Source organism: Idiotropiscis lumnitzeri, chromosome 13, assembly GCF_059441095.1.
Source record: "Idiotropiscis lumnitzeri isolate Australia: NSW breed Sydney's pygmy pipehorse chromosome 13, RoL_Ilum_1.0, whole genome shotgun sequence".
NCBI lineage: Eukaryota > Metazoa > Chordata > Actinopteri > Syngnathiformes > Syngnathidae > Idiotropiscis > Idiotropiscis lumnitzeri.
The window spans coordinates 8,183,438-8,207,424 of NC_142403.1; the positions used below are offsets into that span (position 1 = coordinate 8,183,438).

Below are 23,987 nucleotides of genomic sequence, written 5' to 3' on the forward strand. Positions count from 1 at the left end.
GAATTTATCTTTTGATGTCCTCTGAGCTAAGCTCTCGTGAGGTCTTGCCTGACGGCGGATTAACGGTTTTCTGCAAAGACCTCAATTTTTGAGGTTTGTCTTTATGCTTAAGCGGTCTCACTACAGTATATAAACCTGGCCGCCCCTCCACGACCGAGATTCCCACGTTGCCGTCGTGTGGAGGCTTGAGCGGCTCCCTGGAGTGCAGCTAGCACTCTGGGGGCCTGACTAAGAGGAATCTCACCCTGGTGGTCGAACCAAGCGTTAAAACTTGCTCTCGACTACACACCTCAAAAATGGCATGGCTTTCAGGGATGAGACAGGAGGTGTGAAAACCACACGAAACTACTACTACCTGGCCGCCTTTTTCCATTTTTCTGTCCAAGTGTTTGCATCTGTTGCGTGTGTCCCAAATTTCACTCACTAGCTAAATGAGTCCACCAAAAGAGCAGCGACAGATTTCAGTTTTGCGCGGATTAGTTCCACACCTCTGCAAACTATAAAAACAGTCAAATAAACATATTATAAACTACATTTAAAAACAATTCAAAATATTGAATCTGATGAGATTGAGCAGGTAATTTATGCAAATGTAAGTGTAAGATGTGTGATGCATTGTGTAATTTTCTGAATGATGTTTATAAAGTGGTGCCACTGGCCTAGTCACAGCATTTTTAATATCAAATTTTATGGTCTTCACTGAGATTCCTTGAAGACTGTGTCTATTTCATTGAAAGCTTTGTTGTTTTGAAATGTGAGGGTGAAACCTACCTGGAAAAAAACAATCACACATGCCCATCGGAATGGTCAGTCCTCAAGACACAGCGACGCCCATGCAAGGAAGGCAGGGGCGCTCTGTGAAATTTAAAACATGACAAATGTAACCTGCTTTTCTTGTGTGTCTGTGTTTTTTTTTTTTAATCTCCTTCAGAAGATCACCACAGATGGTTGTGCATCCAGTCAGTGAGACTGACATCAGCATAGCTATCTCATTACGCTCCCAAAGATGTGGGAGGTCACTGCTATCAAGTGGAGTGGTGTTATAAAATAAATTGAATGTTCCACTGAGGAAAATGTTGAAGGTGATGGACAGTAAAGGGCTGCCTCTTAGAAACACCGCTCCCTCAAACACCTCAGGGAGTTAGAGGGACCCGGGCTTGAGCTGCTGGATGATTGGCTGGGGAAAAGGTTGCAATCGGAATTAAACATGAGCGGCCCCACTAGTGTGGTATGGTCGGCCATCCGTCACCTTCTGCGGAGTGGAGCGGCTACCTGTGCATGTCCACGACCCTGTCAACTGCTGGAAAAGACACACTTGGCTGCTCGGCGGTGGAATCAGAATTACATACACCAATCGATGGAGATGGAGCCTCTGTGGTATAAAGTAGTTTACAACATTCTGATCGATTGTAGTTAAGTAATAGTTAACATTTCATGCGAAATCGCGGATTGACTGCAGTGTCATAATTTGTGCCGTAATTTGTGTCAATCCAATCATACAGTAACATTAATATCTTTCATGTAGATTATGAGAAGCCCCATAACGATCCTGATTATTTGAATCAGGTATGTTGGAAGAGAGAGACATCTAAAACAGGCAGAATTGGGGACCCTGGTGTAAAGCCGAGGATACATTTTCTACCTTGTGATCAATTTTTGATATAGTCTCGATGGTAATGGCAATGAGAATGTTACAAATCCATATTTATGAAATTAGACAATTTTAATCTACCACTTAGCCTGTCTTATTTTTCATCTCCAAGCAGAGACTTGTCAATTGTGATATTTTATTAGGGGAGACCACATGGCAATTTTCTCATTGCTTGACCACTTTTAAAGGGAGTGCAATATGCAGAAACAATTACAATTTTGTTCATAATGCAGATCACGCTGAGACTTCAAAGTGACTCCGTTTTTGTCTTGATGTGTGGGAAATCAGAGGGGACCTAAAAAATCAGAGAAGTATAAGAATCTTATGATCAATGGAAACTATTAGGTTGCAGAATGGCGTGATTTATAGAAGGTTATTATTATTATTACGAAATACTAAGTGTCGCGACGTGTATGGGGAAATATGCAAGCCTTTATTCAACTTTGGAGTTATAGACTATAACATTTCCTGTTATTTGCATGCAACTATGTAAAAATGTCAAATTTAACAAACAAGTAAATCTAATTACACTGTCATGGTCAAGCCAAAAGTCGAACAGAGCTGGATTGAGTACAGTGAAGTTGGCGATGCTGCGTAAGTGGGGGTTATTTATGTTTCAACTGCTGCCTCCATGAGTTAAAATGTTTTTTCTTCCCCCAGACCTCCAGGCTTTGCTACCACAGCAATCATGAGGATGTGAGCCAGCCCCCCAAGTGATGCGGAAGACGAGATGCTGATCCAGTCTGCCGTTACGTATTACATTCTGGTGAGATGTAGCCTCTGTGGTCGCAAAGCTCTGAGTTGGCCATGTCAACGAAAGCTGGACTGCCTTTGGCCCACCAGTAAATGGGGTGGCTCATTTGCATCAACCCCTTAAACGGGCTCGTTTTAGCAAGACAAAAATCGTGTGTGTAAAGAGTCAATTTTTATGCCTGTGATAGGTAAGTTATTAAAAAATCTGGGAACTCCTTTAAATGATGGAAAAAAAGCTAAAACAGGAATAAAGTCCTATGGGGGAAATTCTTTTAAGTTTTGTGACAGAAAAAAAACCCCAACATATTTGTATATATTGGATATATTAACGTATACGTCATTTTCTGCAGTACAGGCAATATGTGGATTGGATTGTAAAGTATCACATTTCAGTTTTAAACCCTGCGTTCTTTGAAATCACAGGCGTCACACTGATTTATATGCCCATGTTTTTCTCCGTAAAATGCCACAAGTGATTAATATCAGGCTCCACCACAAATGTTAAAAGAATGCCTTGTAGTGCTGTCTTCGGTTTGCTTCTAACAGTCGGCAGAACAGCCCTGATCGGTGGCTAACCGGCTTGGCACAGCGCTTGACATTCTGGGCTGCATTGAACATTGAAAGTATGTATTCACATCCTTATAAAAGACATGTGGTCTTCGTCATTGCCATGAAGTATTTCCAGAGCACGGATAGACATTGACGGACTATTTAAGATAAGATTTGACCACAATGACTGATGAGAGAATGAGAAAATAGCATTATGATTGAAAGTAAATTATTCCATCCTTTCACTCTTCAGTGTTTGTATGTAATGGCAACCCGGTATGAGGTGTGTCAGCAAAGTTCCAGGACTTGTGCCACAAAAGAATATTTCAAACCCTAACTACAAACTATGAGTTTTCTCCGTCAATGTAATCGCCCTGGGGTATATAAATGTGACCTCAGCTCTCTGCAGCTGGTTAATATTTTTTCCACATGCTTTTTTATGTGCTCATCTTGTGTCAGGTTGTCAAGCAATGAGCAGAATGAATGATGATTAGACCAAAAAGCCCAGACTAGCGAGGGCGAGTCATCAACGGTGATGAGTCATGGACCATCGAGTACGACCGATAGGTCAGAGCCTTCAACAGAAGTCCGCCGCCGTGTTCATTGCATTCTTTGACGTGAGGGTCATCGTCTACAGCAAACTCTTGCTAAAGAGCCAGTCAATGAACAAGTACATATACAAATACGACCTGGTTGTTTCGTTAAGTGCGTGAGACTGGTGGCAGGACAACGGCTGCTTCACCATGCCAACAAACTTGCAAACAATGCCATGAGCATCTGACAGTTCCTTGCTGACAAGAGCATCACCATGATGATTTTTTTGCTCTTTTCCAAACTCAAGGGGACCAGTTATATTGCCCCCACACACTAATCCGATGTCAGCCATCACGGCCAACTGTTGCGTCGGCCTAGAAGTTGTGACATCGGACTGGAAAACTAAGGAAGAACACACCGCAAAAGCAGACGGAGATGCCAACTACTGCGGAACTTGCTGTGCATGTGTGAGAAGTAGTACCATCGGCAGCGTTAGTCAACGCATAGCCTTTGATGGTGATGTTGAGTAACGTCTTTCTTTCGTGAACGAGAGTGATTACTTCGTTCTTTGTGCGCTTCTGTCCAGCCAGCCATTATGACCATAGAAGCGATGTGAAGATCAGCAAAGTTCATTTTGTTCTTGAGAAATAGCTTCAATTTTCACAGTTTTTCCCACTTTGTGTCCAGTACACTGATTTGCTAGCAAATAGCCAATCACAGTGATCACTTAACCTGACAGCCTGACCCGATTCTACATGTATAACACGTCTCCCCCACGCGCAGCTACAACGGCTCAGACTTTATGACTACACCAAACTAACCCCGAGCAACGACTTTCCGATGGCCGACGCCAGATTGGTGTGTTGAGGCTTTTAAAGATGTTGGCAGCATCAAGATGGCTGTGTAACGGCGCTGCATAGAATCCAGGAAGTATCCTTTCAAGAGTGCATAAAGGCATGGCAGAAAAGGCTAGAAGTTTTTACACTCCAGAGGTGTTACTTTGAAGGGCCGTTGAAATTGTATGAGAGTTTTACAACACCAGTCCCGCAATCTTTCAGACACACATTGTGTACAGCCTGTTACCTCACCTCACTATGAACGCATCCAATAAGGTCAACACTCTTTTTTTGATTGAAACCAGTAGTATGACAATTCCCACCCAACTTGCACTGACAGAAAATGCGCGCCTAGCTGGTTAGTTTTGCTTGCTTTGTAACTTTGTAATGAATGCGCATTTAAGAGCCAAACCTTTCAGAGCAGAACAATTCATTTATTGTCTTTTAATTGCTCTGTTAAAATATCCCCCACCAGTATTGAGATAATTATTCCAAGACATGAATTCTTATGCAAACACATCTTTATTCTGAGTTGTTTGAGAGTCAGACACATATACGTCATCCAACACGCTGCAGCATACTCACAACAGACTCGTTCTTATTTTTGGTGAGGTGACGGGGCTTATGATGAGTCATATGTAATTGTATTGTTTGACCTACATGAGTGTATTTTTTTTTTTAAATTCTATGAGAATTTGTTTGAAATTGAGCTTCTTCATCTTCACATTCCTCTTATCTTCCGCTTTTCTGGCTGATACCGATGTCCCTTTGTTTTCATGCTGCACGTTTAATTTTGTTTCCGTCAGTGTTTTCCTTCCACGAGGTCTAATTTAACCGCCGGCGCCTGAAAACTATTCTGGCATGATCTGGCTATTTTATCATTTAGTTGCCTCCTTCACCCCTGTTTTTTTGCTCCACTGCCGCTAATTGTTTAAATCTGCTCCAGTTTTGTTTGAAAGGACCGTGTCACCACACATGGCTAGTTAGCAGATGCCTTCAAGATAAGGACACACCTTTTACTTTGCATTTCCCAGCAAACCAAGCCCTGGTTTTAAACAATTAGACCAGCGGGTTGTGTTAGAGAATACAGCTTTGTACCACAGAAACGAGCAGTACACCATTTTATCCTTCTAGTGCCTCTTCATTTAAATTCTTCTTTTTTGAATAAGTTGCTTTCTGATTCCAATTCATTTGATACTAGCATGCAACAAAAAAAGGTTATCAAATTTAATTTTTATTGTATTTTATTAAAAATAGACATGTTAAAAGCAGCACACTAATGCTATATTTAATTGAGTTAAGCTAACAATATTGCAATTTATGTTATACAAAATATATCCATACTGTATCAATGTTTAGTATCTCACCTAAAAATGTGCACCCTGGTTCAGGGTAGCTTGTCAAAGTGTTGATCTTTGCTAATGCTGATAATCTGGTCATTAATTTTTTCCAAAAGTAGCTGTCCACATTCAAACGATGAAACCAGGTTATAAATATACACTAGGTGCTCTAAATGGCTCAGGTAATTGTTTTGTATTATAGCAGTTTTGTATTACATCACTTTTTTAATGACAATAAAACAATGAGACCTTAAAATTACTGTGCAGGACCGATCATATTTGTACAAAACACTCATGTCGCCACACCCATTGTTGTGTTTATACACTTTATAATTCACTTTGTCTCCAGTAAAGCCGCCATTATTCCAAAGCAAGGATTACAAGTATTGTCTTCCAGTTAAAAGGCCAGGTGTAAATGAAGCCCAGTCAATACAATGAGATGGATGACACCACTGATTTAGTCACTCAGGGCTTCCCTTTGTTTGGATCAATACAAAGCCCGATTCCACATGTAGCCATTGTCTTTATACATCCAAAATGGCATCGCTACATCACTTGCCATCTCTCTCTCTACTCACTCATCCAGAAGGTCATAACTCAAAGAGTGCCATTATTTTGAGTGTGACATTAATGGAATCAATATTTTGACACATTGCCCACCCTCTCCAGGTAATTGGTGTCAGAGGTATTGAGCCTAATCCAGTTGTGGAGGAAACGTGACGGGCTCTAGATGGGATGTAGAGTAAAACCTCTTATGGCATTTTAGTTTTTTCATAGAGCCCACCTTGCTGGCAAAAAAACACTATATTTATGGGGCTCGCTTGTATTTATACTTGAGGGTACTGTGTAAGTGGGCGGCACGGTGGCCGACTGGTTAGCACGATGGCCTCACATTGAGAGACAGCATCGGGCGTGGGTTCGATCCCGGCTCCGGCCATCCTGTGTGGAGTTGGCATGTTCTCCCCGTGCTTGCGTGGGTTTCCTCCGGGTACTCCGGTTTCCTCCCACATTCCATAAAACATTCATTGTAGGCCGATTGAACACTCTAAATTGCCCCTAGGTATGGTTGTTCGTCTCTGTGTGCCCTGCAATTGGCTGGCAACCAGTTCAGGGTGTCCCCCGCCTACTGCCCGAAGATAGCTGGGATAGGCTCCAGCGCGACCCTAGTGAGGCGAAGCGGTATAGAGGATGGATGAATGGATGGTACTGTGAATGTTTTGTTGCATTCTGCTCTTAAGTTGGTTCATTTCTTTTTGTGCTTTAATGATCTACTTTTCCCTGAACTGTCTCAAAGTTCACTTTCATTTATTTTCCAACACAGTAATCATTGTGAGAATGAAGAAGTAAACCATTGAACAGTGATAATTAGAAGGATTATGCTAAAAACAAACAACCCAAAGCTGATATACACAATACTTGAAAAAGTTGGTGCATGAATCAAGAAAAACATATTTTGCGGACATGGATAAGACACAAAGGGACACAGGAATTTATGTTAAAAGTTTGTGTCACTATTTTCAAAAGAACTGTTTGTTAATCACGGCTCAGCCAGCCTAACTAACAAACAGATGGGAACACTGGAAAACAAATGGGCTCAATACTTGTATATTTATTTATTTATTTATTCATAGTTTTGAGTTTAGTCTTGGTAGAGTTCTGCATTCTTCTGAGGGCTATTGCACTAAACACCATGGTAGGATTGCTAAAACAACTCATCTAATGAGTCTTCATAATTTGGCACATTTAATGCGCACAAATCAACATTATCACCACTTGTACAATCTCATGAGATCTAATACAAGAGCATTTGCGGCTCCATAAAGATAATGGTGCTCACTCAATTTTGATTGGCACTGCCAGAGAGGCAAATACTGAATTGTTTATCATTATCCTTGTATTCTGCAATGGTGTAGAACTGCTTCTTATTGAAAGATGTTTCTGATATTTCGTCACAATTTGGTTTGCTACCAAATTTAGCCACATGGCAGAAACAAAATATTAGACAACTCTTTGTTCGATACATTGCATTTCTACATTACAGCAGACTCCAATGACAAGGATAAGCATTGCTACGTTAATTATTCGCTTACGTTATGTAAAAGTAAGAGATTGAACCTTTAATACAGTGTTTGTTTTACATGTTGTGCGTGAACAGAATAGTTGCAAACTTGTCTATCAGAGTAAGTTCATAATTTTATCTTGCTCAGGGTGGTTATATAGCCATCTTAGTAACTATTGACTTACTAGTTTGACATCTAACCTAATATGATAGAGACCGTTGACCATGCAAAATTAATTGATTAAGTGCTCGGCATTTCTTGCACGAGTATCTAAAAGAGATGGTGTTGCTTTGTCAACATTGCACGCAGGCAAAGTATCAGCTAGTAAACTGCTGCCCTCATAATTTCTGGACTGAAAAAAAAAACAAAGTGCTGTCAGAGAGATATAAGGAAGTCTTGATGTCTCAAATGAGAATACAGAGAAGTGCTGTGATGTTTCATATCACATGTGACAATATTCATCTGTACTGCAAATTGGCCAGTGTTATAAATTCAGGGTCATTTTTAAAAACAGAATACACGGTGTTGTATTAACACCAGCTAGTAATAAAATAGCTTGTGTCGTCTAAGATGTAGCACTGAGACTGAAACTGCGATGTCAGATGAATTCGACCCTGATTGGTGTCTCTTTGAAATTACAGCCACACCCTTACATAATGATTGAAGTTCACTAATTAGTCGAGACAATTTTCTTCAGCATCATTTTCCCACGAGCTAGATAGACGGAATAAGACTTCCCTACGGTTGGCAGGGTATTTGATGAAAACGTTTTTTTTTTGCGTCATAACTTGATTTCAACTTTGGTTTTCTGGTTTATTGTTTAAACAGATAACTTTAATTAGCCAATAATTAAGAATTTATGTCTGTATTCTTTGCATCATTACATCTTTCTTTGAAGTATAGAAATGAGTAAAGTAGTGTGCCAAAACACCGATTGTTAAATTAATTGTGATGCCACATGTTCAAAAACCATTAAATGAGTAAGTGCTATAGCTGACTCTATTCAGTCTAATGAGCATCATTTGTCAGTTGCTCGACAAAAAAAATCTGCCTATTCTCCAAAATGTAAATGACATGACATGAAAAGCCAAGTGTCCATGAAGGAATTTGATTGGGTTGAAGTATGCCTGAAAACGATTACTTTCATAACCCGTCCCCAGAGTGTGTAGAGCTCTAAACGCTGCCCATTGTGTTCTCATGTGTACGTGGAATGATGCAAAAATAAAAAAAAGAAATAAATAAAAGGGTAGGTGTCACAATTTGATGATTCATTGTCATTTCACATGAAAATGGTGAAAGAACATCAGAATCATCCGTATTGGCCAAGTATGTAAAACAAACATGGAATTTGTCTCCGGCCGTATGAGCTCCACTAATATTCCAGTAACGGGCAACCATGATAAACAAAGACATGACTTATAAGTATAGAAAGTCTTTCTCTAATGTTGGGGTGTAATTGTGTATTAATACCAACCCAGTGACAGCTGCGCAACAATATCATACATTGTGACCTACTGCTGTTTTATTATGAGCTGTGCGAAATGGATTTAATAAAATACAATTGAAATATTGTAATGCTTTATTTAAATTATCAAAACTCTATTTTGTTGCTGTAACACTATTGAATGTTGAATATTTAACACATTAGTAAACGTTATTTCAACACTGTGTGGTGTGGATGCCTATAGACACTTTACTGTTGTTAAAATTAAATTCACAGGCGCCTCAGCTCTCTAGCACAGGTTGTGTCTTGAGGCAGTTCCATATTCAATTATGACATGGAAGCACCAGCTTCTCAACAGGTAGCATGGTAACGTGCTACATCACCTAATACAAATAATTGGGTGTTTTGAGTGCTTGACCACTGACAATGTGATATTAAAGCAGGTAAATAATTTAATTGCTGCCCATTTCTGCAAATTAGTGTGAGAGTGAGCTGTTCTCAATTTGAAGGGGTTGTAACATCATCATTTATACACATAGCACCAGCCCCACACCAAGTTTATCCACCCATGCTTTGGCAGCAAGAGCAATGAGCAAGCATTTTTGAACCATGGCCGGACTTTGGAGGGACTATCAAGCCAAAGCCAAAAGCTTAAGAGATGCTAATTGCTTTATCAGCATTAACCTTGATAACTGGCACATACTTGAATATTTGTTGAGGTTGTCTACTTGGATGCAGGGCCATTTGTTTTGGCAATGTTTCTGGTGCGTGTGCCACTTGCAGAGATCCGCCACATAAATTGACATGCTTGTAGGGCGTCTGATGATGAAGTGCTGCATCCATGAATGAAAATACAATTGATCTTCAAAAGGAGGTGACAGATGATTGAAACTCAATTGGAACATTATTATCATCAACATCAATGTCAATCATCCATAACATAAGGAATAATTTTTACACCTAGGTTTTGAGGACAAAAGTCTGAATAGTGCAACCTTTTTTCTTTGCTCTATTCTTACTTTTCCATAGATCAAATGAGAGTCCTATTTTTAACATGAAAGTTCAAGGTCATTATGATTTCCATTCAAACTTGATCAGCTACCTTAACTTTCTACCCTTGCAAGAAATGCGCAGTTCATTCATCAACCCTAAAAAATGCTGAATTATTCTGAATCATATTTGTTTTTGCTTTTGAGATGCTTTTAAGTCACTACTGCGCCTTACTTGGTCTTCAAATTGCCCGAGCTTGTTTCACCAGATCCCTCTTGGCCCAAGATTACATCTTGTTCGAGTCTCTAAATGGGGAACTTATTACAGACTGACTGGAACAACCAAGGACTCACAAAACACACATTTTATTGTATTAAAAAAACAAACCAAAACTGAAGATAGTCTTGTGGTGGCCTTGACCGGCCTCATTCTGGCATCAAAACTCTTTTATGTGCAGGGCAAATACCAAGTGTTGCCATCAATTCGCACCATAGCAACATCACACATACACACACACAGAAAGCATGAAGTGTTTATAACCCCTATGTTTCAGAGGTCACGCTTGGACTTTTATTCGTTACTCTGTCATGTCAAATTCCCCTATCAGCTTTCCCCATCCCATACATTTATCCGACTGAGGTGGTTAAACAAAAATGCTGCGAGAGGTGATGGCCCTGAACTTTGACCCCATAGAAGGGTACATACAAATGTCAACCCAATAACTAGCTTCCTTCTCAAAGCAACAAATTGTCTAAACAGCAGCAGTCACTGGCGAGCAAATTCACTCGGATCAGGAAAGAGAGGAAGGTGGGGAAGAGTGACACAAAACAAATGGGCCACATCTGTAGCTCGCAATACGTCATGCGCAGATCATCATCCTCCATTCGTTGCACACTGGCATTACGAGTCAGGGGATGTCTGTTCGATCAATCAAAACAGTGGCAGCATGACATACGTAAAACAATTTATTTTTTATTAGAACTCAAATCATCTGAGTACAGCATCTTGAAACATCAAAGATTGAACACCTCTGAAGTCGTTCTCGTCCAAATTTCTACCAACATTTTATAGAAAAAAATACCCCTAAAAAACTGGACAAAAATACAGCGGTTGGATTGCATCATACTCTGCGACTTAATTGTGCATTCTGTCACTTCTTTCAACTGAAAATGACATCACAGCTGTTCAAGTCCCAGCTAACGACCAATTATTTTTATTTCATTTTGAGTGTAGCTTTTTATATTTGTTCAGTTTTAATTCATTTTCAGATTGGGTTTGTCACTTTTTATTAATTTTAGTTTAATCAAAGCATTTAATTGTAGCTTAGGTTTCATATAAGTTTTTGTTTTTTTTAAAGTTTTGCTTTAAGTACAAAATGAAAAGTGCCAATTATTTAAGCAAAGCATGGTGCATTTATCAGTAATCAGCATTAGAAATATTTTCTTCATATGTCCATTTGCGTTTTCTGTAAAATTCCATTGTCCATGGTTAAACGGTTGTTGTAAAATACGTGTTTCTGACTGCAGGCATCTTAACTTGCCTCAACCATAGTGATTTACCTGATTTCACATTCACACTTTTACTTTCTCTGCATCTGTGATGACAGAATTTCCTTCTTTAACAAAATGTAGAGTCTAGTGAAAGGCCACATGATGGAGAGAGACATGCTGCATCATGAAGTCATTATGCTGAACTAATTACTAAGTGCTCTTGGTCCCATTCCTGAGCGGAACAGGGACCATGCAAGATAGGATTTAGCACAACCACAATGCTACCTAAAGCACCCTCAGTCAGTAAAAAAAAAATACCATACATATGCATTGGCAGAGAGTGCGCTGTGTGGGCCTTTCAATATGTAATGCAGCCAAATTAAACTCTTCACAATACGGCCTGGATGTTGGCCAAAGCAGCAGTTTCAATCTGGTTCTTTATTTTCTCAATACCTACAAGAATTGCAGTATAGTATTTTTAGGAATAATGTTCTTTTCTTTTTTTTTTTTTTTTTAAATTCTTCTTCATATTGCCGCGCCACTGAGTAAATTTAATCTTTGTCTGTTTACAACTTGGAATTGGTGCACCTTAGCAGAACACATTGTACTATGACACATTCAATTATTTCTGGTTCCAACACAGAGGTATGATAACTGCATAGTGATAATGAGGATGAGTTAAGATCATTTAAATAAGAAGAACACAATTCAAACAGTTTCAACTCAATGATGATTTCCTTGTTTTTAGACATTTATGGGAGTTGTTGAATATTATAAAGTGTGATACATGAAGACTCCCTCTCCTTTCTCATCTGCATTCATACTGAGCAATATTGTCAGCTGGCGAATAGTTATTACATGCAAATGTAATAAAACTATGGATGGATAGCAGATCCAGCATGCTTATGGTTGATGGCAGATGAAATTGATTTTTTTTTTGTCCAACTGTACCACCTGCAACTATGCTAGTCAGCAGTTGTGTTGTTACAGTACATAATCCTGAATTCAGCAGTTGGTTCTAGATTGTAGTTCTTATAAAATATTCAACGTATTGTGGTGCCAAAGCATTTTGAGACAGTCAATCAGGAAAAACTGAATGTTTAGAATATAATCTATTTTTAATAATCTATATGTATATAATCTATATATCTAATCTGGCATTGCATCTCATCTTATTGTGCAGAAAGTGCCCAATGAGTTGCATTTTATGTGCCTTCCAGATGTGAATGTATTTAACTAACCTTATGTACGGCCAAATATGAGCAGCTGAGCACATATGCTCGATTAATTAAGTATTTCAAATACGTGGCCTGCACAAGGAGCAGAAATGGAACTCTCAAGGCGACACTTCATCTTTTATCAACTACTTGGGGCTTTTTTTTTTTTTTTTACCTCACTCATGGTTGTTTTGATTTAAGGTATGTTATTGACTCCAGTCATTCAAATTTTTCCCATTGGAACTCGCTTTTGCTTCCAACTAAACACAGCCACCACCAATGCATTTTGTAAACAACTGCCTTGAGACAAAATGATATGAATAGTTTTGTGAGGACACTTTCCTGCTGTACATATCACAGGCCCTCCCGCATCTTCCTAGTGAGCAGATGGAAGCATTTTCTGCAGCTGCAAATTGGGTAATGTTTTAATCCATTTAATTATCACTCCGGTATGTGAGCCTTTTTTGAGACAAATCCAGAACATTTGTGTACATCCAGATTCTTCCTAAAACACCCGCAAGCACTCAGGCTGCAGTGACACTCTCGTCGCCACGCTTTCATGTGGCCAAGCGTCTCTATTATGCGAGCCTCAAGCACATTCCCTCCAAATGGCCCTTGTGCTTTTATGTTAAATAATGAGAAGAGAGGCTCAACTTGGCCCGCTATCAGTTGTCTTAGCCATTATCATACTTCTATGTTTGGAGCGATGTGCTTTATGTCGGGGTTGAGCTCTTCTATTGTTTTGGCATCAGTAACCACTTGCGGTGTTTGCTAATGAGCACTAATCCTCGCACCCTCGTCACTCCTATAATTGGCTAAAGTTTGAATGCACTCTGAAAGCCAAACTAGCTGCACTATTGAGAGGAATAACTGCTTTGGTGATTGCTTTAATCCCAGAGTGCTCCAAAACCGCTTGAAGTTAAAGAAGTTTTTTTATTATAATTTTATAACAAGAGTGAAGTCAATTTCAAGCAGCCCAGTTATTGGAACTTGCAGCTACATTTTATTCTCCTAACCAAAGGCAACAGAAAATAGTCTCTGCATTTAATTGCACTTTAAACGTTGTGGCAATATTACAAAACCTTTTCATTTCTTGAATCGGGGTGGTCATGTTTTTAATCACAGTCAGTTGTTTTGATTAGTCACCTGGAATACACAAAGCAAAAAAAAAAAAAAAAGTATTTTCCACACTTTGGCAAGATGAGTGAAAGGGAGAAGAGATAATGGCCTTATTTTCATGCCGACACAAGTCTAGCTTACCGTATTCGGGAATTTTCCTGACCACGTTGTACCTTTCCAGAATTTCCTGGCGGACCGAGCACATTTCCTTTTACAAGCCTATGGCACACCAATTTCACCAATTTGGTGACAGAAAGTTGACGGGTCTAAGTTGTGGCGCAGGTGCGTTAACGTGACTTTGGTGAATTTAATGGAGAAGCAGGCAAACAGCAACAATATCTCTGTAATTTGGCCAACGTATACTTGGTAACCAGGTATATGTGTCGCCGGTGGTTAATATATATATTTTTTGTACCTTGCTTTTGAACATCGATCTGAACACAGCAAGTGCAAGTGATTCAAACATTTTCAAATCAGTTCCAAAGGAATGAGGGGGGCTGCTTCCACGAGATGGCAAACAAGTCGGCTGTGTACCTCGCAGCTAGCGCAAATACCTCGTTCTAACTTCAGAAAGAAAGAAAATGCCACCCATGTGCTCAGCTGAACTTTTGCTGGCCACGAAAATAGGGCCTAACATGTTATTTATTCTTTTGTTAAGATTTCTTCAGTCTGCACTCTGGAAAAAAAATAAATAAGCAAATACTTTTGGTCACTTTAATTATCTTCATCATTGGTTGCAATTTTACCCCACGCTGACATTTAACACTTAACTGCTGAGCCGAGCGTAACTTTGTTGCTCAATCTGTTGCCAAACAAAACAGCTGCATAACTGAGACACGTGTGAAGTCGCTCATTTGAATTATGTGGAGCGTTTCAGTCACCTCAGTGCTCTATGGGAGCTACTGTATGTGTGAGATGTAATATCGTTTCCATATATTTTCCAGTCAATCATCAATCTTGATACAAAAATCCTATCTGTAATGTCACACTGAAACAGAACACGCGCACTTGGTAAACAGTCCTTTCAATTAATAGAACAGATTTCTACTTGACGTTTAAATCTTGATATCAGCCACATTTTCCCCCCTCTAAATATCTCCAATGGCTTCCCACTGCGGAGGTTCAATTATGAGGAGAATTCATCAGCAGTGAGACAATTATGCAGAGCCTGAAGCAAAAATGATAACTGACAGTTATGAAATAGCTGAAAACGTACCAGCATGCAGAGATGATGGACAGCGGCAAATGATAGCATGGTCACATTATATTTTAAATTAAAGTTAGAAATCTTCTCATCTGAAGAGCTTAAGCTTCATAGTAGATTCAATTTCCGGTTTGTTAATAGATGGATTCGCTAAAAAAAAAAAAAAAGCTAAAATATTGGTTTCAAGCTCTCACAGCTGGGCCATTAATCCTGCTTTAAAAAGAACACTGCTAATTATGACTTTGGAAAAGATGTGGGTGGGATGTATGCACGCAAATACTTGTTTAAAATGGCAAAGTCGCGCAATTTATATCTATCGGCACACAATGTCTCCATGTTTTTAGATATACAATTGATAGCGGTTTGGTGCGTTGTTGAGGTTTTTCGACCATGTTTCTAAATTGTGAGAAAATATTGATTGCGCGGCAATTACATTTTTTTTGTCTTTGCTTATCTCAGCAGTTACAAACCAGCAGTCTCTCTTTGACTCTCTAACATCCCCTCACTTGTTTTTTTTTTTTTTCTGCACCGCTGCCAGAATGCTGATAATTAACTCTCTCATTGGCTATGGAAGCTCATTAATAACTCGTCACCCTGCGGAGAGACAGCATGTCATCGATTCGATTCTCACCCAGGGTATAACCACCGAGACCTCCAGTCACTCTTTGCTTGCCTCAGCCTCCCTGGCTGGATGTTAATGAGATGGCTCAAGGCAGAAGGATTTTGCTGACTCATATCTTGTTTAGAAATAGGAGTCTTTTAATGGTTAATTCAACCCATGTGTCTCATATGCTGTTGAGATGCATGATGAGGACGCCTAGACAGGACAAGACAAAAGTAAAACAGGGGAACCGTGATATTTGATATTATATGATATCTTTTTCAGCCATTAACTCCCATAACACATTTTCTTCTCCAAATACTTCAAATGGTAAACTAAAGAACCACTTTGCTGGAATTATCACATTTTACAACCAGACAAACATTTCTCAACTATGAAATCATATTCAAGAATCAAAACGAGAACGGAACTTAATTCCCCAAGGTGGTTGTTGTGCTCGTCACTAAGGATTCTTGAATTGATAAATGACAAATGTTTTTGTTCATATTTTGTTAACGCATTATAAAAATAAAGATTTAAAGTTATCTGGTCTCTAGGGAGGGTATGAAAACGTGTCACACATGTCCCAAAACAGCACAAATGAGGGTTGTGACCACAATTATTTTTTGTATCATAGAATTTGATTAATAGATATATTTTTTCCTTTTATGAAAACACTTTTCACACCACTGTCTTCTCTTTTTTGCACTTTGGACTTTGTCATGGGAAACATCACAATGCTCAATTACGAACAGGGGCCAATGTCCCTTTAGGTGTCATGCAGATTGCCTCGCTAACAGGTGGCAACGTGAATATGCATGACAGCTCGCTTTATAAATAAAATAAGGAGGAAAGGAAACAGGCTTGATGTTGAATCTTTCTGCATTTATGGTGTGTGAAAGCGGCAGACGTTTACATGCTAACATATGCTCGTCAAAAGCGAAAATGCAGTGAATCGTACCCATTTAAATGTGTGCATGTTTACTCTCAAGACAATTTGCATACATGTCTGCTTACAGATTCAAACATGCTTATGTGTGAAAATGAATGCAAATGATATGAAATGACTGGCACCAACACTTATTTGGCCGAGGATGGCAGGCCGACTGAATCCTCACTGGGCGTATCTCATTACCTATCGCAAGCCCAAAAGCCTTGGCCTGGACAGATGTTGGACAAGCACTCTACCATCAAGCTAAACGAAGAATGTGCATTTCATTAGGAAAGAAATGCTGATGTGAGGAGGTAGATGAAACCTTGTCTATTGCAAATACAGAAACTCGTTTAGACATTGAGGAAAACAAACAAGCACTCTGTCTTCATAACGTGCACACACAAAAGCACAAAATTGGGAGGTGACCTCGAGTTAAAGGTCATCAGACCAGAGGTCATCGCTGCTTGAAAATGTGAGCCTCACAATTCGTTGTTTGATGTCCCGTCAGACACCATCAGTCTCGTGTGTCAAATCCTGTGCTGCCAAATAGATTTTATTTTCATCAGTTTCTACATATATTAAAAAAATAGAGTTTTAGCTTCTCATTAAAACACAAGCATGAGTAAACAAGCGGCACAGTTTTAATTTTGTCAGGGTTACCAAGGGGCAAACTCTCTATCTGTGACCTCTTGAGAAAGGTCAGAGCATATCCTACTCAAAATAACAGAAGCGAATAAGCGTTTCGTTCCCCAAAGGGGACATTACTGTTTTACAGCAGCAGAGTAGAGAGTAGCAACACACAAGAGTTTTTAAGCACTCTATTGTATGTGCATATTTACCACAGGCAATGAGAGCAGAAGAGTTTGAGGCAGCTCTACATGAATAAATAAACAATACTCGTGTCTCGATACAGTGAAGAGAAGCCAGAATAGCAATCAATAACCACAAGCAATTTGAAGCACTTTATGATCCAAGTATGCTCACTATGTGATGGGATCTCCTTTCACTTTATTCATTTACGATTTATCCAACGCTGGATCTCCGAGCGAATCTGGCATTTGAAGTTGTCAATCACAGTTCTAATGAGAGGGCCACCAAAAGGTTAATATATGACAAACAAGCAAGAAAGAAGGAGGCCCTGTGTTCTGCCATGATACCTGCCTGCTCATGGGAATCAGGCCCAGATGTGTTATGGGTAACTCCCGGTGTTAGCGGCCAGCTTGAGGGTCATGCTGGGGCGGCTTAGTGCACCCCTCATTGCACACAGCTGTGCTCGCCATCCAGAAACACCTCACCTTTGACCTTGTGCCCCCTCGGTACACCTTTGGCAGGAATGCCGGATGATTGGCTACTTTGCGCTCCTTTTCATTTCCTCTTGCTACAGTCTTCACGTAACAGCTGCCTGAGCATCCTGGTATTGTATGGGTGAGGAAGACGATTGTTTGTTTGTTTACTGAACATTTAAACTGATGATTGTAATAAAATGTAAAAAAAACATTTAAAAGAAGAGTAAACATATATTGGTCATAATTGAGCACAGTTTAAGTTCAAAGGGGTATAGGAAGAAAAAAAAACGTATCTAGTCCTACCCCTTTGCATATTTTCGTGTTTCATATTAATGCAATGCTAGTTTGTCATGCCTCAAGTAGCCAATGTCTCCTCCATCACGCGCTGCTTTCAACTTCAGAATTGATTCTTTTCTTCTTTCCTCGACAGCATCGGTGAAATCCTCATTTACAGTATGAAGATGTTAGAGCCTTTCATATATTTTGCTTTTTGCAAGATACTTGTTTTGTCCTTGTGTATTTTGAATTTCACCAGGACTGGCCCTCCCATGTTCAGGTCTCCCAGAGCAGTGAGCTCTCTCCAACTCAATATTGCTCTTTAACTGAAGTTTCACCCGGACAATTATTTGCACTTTATCTTCGATGTCAGCCCACGTTTCTCCGGGCATTTCAGCTCAGACATTAATTACGGATGGATATTTGACTAATAGTAAATCAATAGTGTGTGCTCGGGGAAAAAATGTAGGTGTGTAACTAATTATCCATTCAGTCATGATTGCACCGTGATCCTTTATTCATAATTTCATATCTATATGAATTCGAACACCGTTAACCACCCGCAGCCGTTTGGTTTCAAACTGAAAGGTCATTTATGGTTGAATACCACAGGGACAGAATACAATTACATTGAAGGCCTTTCAGTGTGACAATCTGAGTCATTATCTTGGAATTGTTGAGTCCAAGTACCGTAGAACAAGTGTTGTTTTGAAGCGAGACTGAAATTACACCATGTTGTGTCCCTCTGCACAGTTTGGTTCATTAGTCATTGCAGTTCTGGCAAATTTACAACACACACTGGAACTTCAGTGCAGGGATCAGTGCTTGTAAATCGCCATCGTAACAGAAGTCTATTCCGTGTAATTTAACATCTTTCTCTGGATGAATGCTCTCATTCACATATTCCCGTACTGTACCGGCGGTGGGCATAGTCTCCTTCTGAATATTACATTAAAAACCCTCATTAATTTAAAATTGGAACAAAACGCAACAGCAGGGCCTTCGATGCGGTGTGAAGCTGGTGTTAGGACTCAGTAGTGGACATTGACATCAAAGTATGAAATAAACTATTAAATAAAGAAACAAAGTCACAGACAAACAGAAGACTAGGCGTCGCAGCGGCTGAGCTCTCAAAATGGTGTGGCAGAAAAAAGAATAAAAAGGAGGGAGGTGCTCAAATGTAAAGCGCTGTGAGAACCTGGGAATAAGTTCTCACAAATAGCAAAGTAATGGACTAAAGGTAACTGGAAGAAAGTAGGAGCAATATCAAAGCTCAACAAAGGATGTTATCAAAAACCTGGAATGAGAAGCAAGGTTAAAAAAACAAAAAAAACAATCGTAAGCATGGAGGTATGTATTACTGGTACAGAGGATGTAACAAGTCGTTTCGGCGAGGAGCGGAAGTCAGACCGGAACGCGGATACTGAGGGTGACAAATGATAGCGAACAGGTCAGCGAAAAGCTTGTCACACCTGACCACTCGAACTCTTAAGTTGAAGCACCTGTGGCTAAAGCCAAACTGCGGCAGGATGTTTACTTTCGGGATCTGAATTTGACTCCTGAGTTTTGATACAATTAGGGCTGTCACAAACAAATCTTTCCAGAATCGATTATACTATCGATTATGCTGTCAATTACTTGCATAATCAAAAAAATAATATTTGTGTCTACATTTGTTGGTGTGAACTCGTTTGTCTAAAGAAGGGACTTGAATTTCGCAACCCAAAGTGAAATCAGCCATTGAGCGTCAATGAAGGACAACACACCAGAGAGTGACTGCTTGTCACGATAGCCCTGAAGATATAAGCATGAATATTATACAATACAACAAATTGAAAATGGCCTTTTTACAAACAGTATCAAATGGTTTCTTTCTCAGACAATTTTGTCATTATCATTATCTTCCCTTTATTAATTTTTCTAATTCCTATCCCGGTCATATTGTACAGTACATACCAGAAATCTTGTGTTGAAGGCAGACAACAACCTGTACAAATCTGGTGTATGACAGTACATTGATTGGGAATTGATTCCTTGCCAGCTGCATGAATGTGGCTGACATTCAGCAGCGGTACGGCACCATTTCATAGAAATAAATGTAGAATCCAATAAGGCACCCAAGCCTGACTTCTTTCAAACTCATGACCCTGAACGGGAACATGACTTGAATCTGAGCATTTAGTCAGTGTATATATTAACACCCCTCTTTTAACAAATCTCAACACCATGCCAGACTTGGAGCCAAAGGGAAATGATTGAGCATGGGAATGTGACATAAAAAGCTGTTCAATTTATATTTTTTAAGAACAACATTGATAAATAAAATGGAAAGTCAAAGCTTTTTTTTTTATCATTGACAATATGAAAACGTTTTTCCCCACTATATAAAGCTCAGCTTGTTACCAACTCTCCTACTTTATGGAAATGAGAAGATGGGAATTTAGCCTGCCATAGATGATGGATTGAGGCAGTGGTGTAGATGAGGTGAGATGTGAGACGCTCGATTGCTGCTGTGTCCAAATGAAGATGAAAGAGAGGCGTTTAAACTATTTGCCTTTGTGTTTCATCTCCTTCGAGGCTGGGCTCTGTTGTCTCTCACATGGCTGGGACAAATCCATTAGCTGCGCTGTATCTCGGCTACTGCAGGCGTCACCTTAGCTGCTGTCACTCTGGTGGCGAGTGAAAGAGACAGCGACAGATAACAGCAGGGAGACAGACATGAGGCAACTTATAACAAGTGAATGCTAAGCGTCCCTAAAATTGGCTACTAAAATTAGAACTCATTAACTATCGTTAATAAATCATTATTAATGTGGGATACTTTAGTGTTCTTGCTAAAAGCCAGCTGGGCAATTACAGCCCTAGTTAGAAGATAAGGGGATGGATTCGTAAAATACCATTGAAAATATGAAAATAATAAAAGAGCTTTGAAAGGCTTGTTTGTTATTTTGAGTGAACTTTACTGTCACCATTACGCTTCCCGTTTATGAAAAAAAAATCACATTAAATTGCAACCTTGGTTTTCATGACTAATGTATTCCAAAGCATCTGACCCCCCCCCCAAAAAAGCAAGTAAACAATATTAATCCAATTAATTAATTAATTCTATTCACAAAACATTTTGAGCAGAAAATAAATTTTATAGATCATAAAATGCATACATGGACATCAAGCATAATTTTTAACTTCATTTTTATTTCATGCACTATGCAAAATGGCAAGGAGCGAAACTGGAAGAGGAAAGTTTATTGCTGGGAAGGGAGAGTCGCAATTTTTGTACTTTGAGTTCTTGAATTATCGTGGTTCTAATCATTATCAAAACAGCTTGAACGTAACTGGACCCCTTTTCCGCAAAACCGACAATGTAGAATTTCCACACATCCTGGTGAGCTCGGCCATGCGTACCCCATTTTTGTAATTTGCTATGCATTTCACGTCATCTTTATCAAACTCTTATTTATGGACTTACTTTGGCCTCATAGTAGTTTGTTAAACAGTCACACTCAATAAATAAGCCTCCCCGAAAACCTAAATGCTTCCAAAGAACACGCAGGGTGACGTTCAGTGTCACTCACTCGTGTGAAGAGGTGCACAGGAAGGCCAGATCTCGGATTTGAAACCCCACCCTCAGAACTGTGATGTCAATGGGGCTAAGGGCTAACATAACGACCAATCATGCCAAAGCTTCAGGTGAGCCATGATTACCTGAGTAACTGTGATCTCATGTGCAGTCCACAGAACTGACAAAATGGCCGCCCCTTTAAATGGCAATGAAAAGGGTGCATTTTGCTACTCTAATATTAGTCTAAAAAAAACTATTTTAAATTCACCTGACATGCTGTCCTTTCTTTCAATTTACTAATTTGTTCAGTCTGTAAATCACTTCTAAAAAAAAAATAATAAAAAAAATTACATTTTAAAAGATAGCATTAATTCACATCATCTTTGTGCTTCCTTTTTGACCGACTTTGCACCCTCAACCTTTGCATGATTCATCGTGTCGGAGTCAGACAAGATGCACTTTACAGTATTATGTTTCCACACCTCCGGTATTCATCCAGTTAAATGTGGCAAGAAAGCCCTGATGGCACAAGGTGCTATTGACGGAAGATGTTTAGATGGTGGGAGGAAAACAATGTAACAAAGCAAGAGGCTACAAACGTGTAAATGTCCAAGTACATTTTATGTCTTGGCTAGAGTTTTGTAAAGAGAGAGGCTGCCAGACAGACGCCGTATTTTGTTTCGTTCTGTTGAAGCAATACATAATATTAGCTAGTGTGCTATGTCTTGTAAGTCACATCGAATAAATCTACCTCTTGAATGGTTGCAGAGTAAAGTAGTATTTTATTGAATTAATCCCTCGCTAATAGAGAGTTTACAGCATCCCCAGACGATAAGACGCTTTTCTGTAATATTTTATTTATTTTTTATTACAACCCATTGGACGAGATTTGAGTGAGTACTTTTAGTGCTATCACTTTAATGGAAGTAGTAAGACCGTGTTAGCAGATTTAACACAATCAGGAAAAAATATTTAATTAGATCAGCAAAACATTACTTTCACTGGGCACTTTGTAACATCAAATTGATGGCATGATGTTAAACAAAAGATCACTTCATCCAATTGTTTAGCACACAATGTTGTAATAGCTTCAATAAATGCATTACATCATTGATACTATGATTTGTAACAGCGCAATCATTTACTAACCTTATAGATTACTTGTCATTCACAATATGAGAGAAAAGCCTCACTCATTTCCAGTATCAGTACTGTAAAAATAGCGTACAAAATAACTCAACTTTTGCTTCCCTTCCTTTGGGGAGCCAACTGTTAAGTTAAAGTACCTAAAGGGTGGAGTTACACACAATGCAGTCGGTTTATCGGTCGACAATGTCTTTCCTGTGCGACAATGAGAACACTCGGTCAGAGTGTGGCCTGAAATGGATCATCAGGCCAGGATGGTCCATTTTCACTAACAAGCTCAATTTATGTTTTTTTTTTGTTTTTTTATTACAATACATATTACAATGCTTGACTCCCAGCTATGACGTAGACAGGGCGAGATGGGAAAAAAAAACAAGCTACACGTGCCAGTCTGTGAATTTAGTCATCACACACACGCAAAAAAAAATGCCCTTAAATTCCTCCAGATCTTTTAGGGATGGTGAATTTTAGTGCTGATATAATTTTTACATGCAGACCTATCATATGAGTTCCAATGTTCAACCTGTTCAACGTCCCTTTAAAGTGAAGCAGAAGCCACAGCGCTGTAGAGGATTTATATAAACTCGCTGATGAAATCATTGCTTATTTAAAAATAAATTTTCCAAATAAAGAACTGACTTTAAAAAAAGCAAACTAAATCACAGAATGATATGTACTCCCATTCCTTTCCTGCTTTTTCTACTCCCTAAAAGATAGACTTTTTTGAAAAAAGTTGAAAGGACAACAATGGATATTTTAGACCATCAGAGTCGTGTTCGCTTTCTCTGTCAAAATCATGACTTACATTGAGTCGCCAACACTCCAATTTTGGAAACACAAGTCTGGTCAAGGTTATTGCGAGGTGGTAACTATAACACTTGGTGATGTCATTACTGTGATGTTCAGTAGGTATACACAGGTTAGTACTATAACAGTACAATTCCTTGCACCAAACCAGCCTCTCCAACTGTCCCAACAGCTGAAACTGATACTGT

General features: G+C 39.2%; 1 long non-coding RNA gene across 3 annotated transcripts in view; it reads left to right on the forward strand.

Moving 5' to 3' along the window:
- Positions 1–23,987, forward strand: part of LOC148324211 (uncharacterized) — a 145,786-nt gene that overhangs the window by 46,161 nt on the left and 75,638 nt on the right. For 2 of the 3 annotated variants that reach the window (XR_015846340.1, XR_015846338.1), the window contains exon 2: positions 2,312–2,417. This is a non-coding gene — a long non-coding RNA (uncharacterized LOC148324211). Of the gene's footprint in view, positions 1–2,311; positions 2,418–3,412; positions 5,766–23,987 lie in introns of those variants that run through there. The other variant, XR_015846339.1, reaches the window with a different exon arrangement.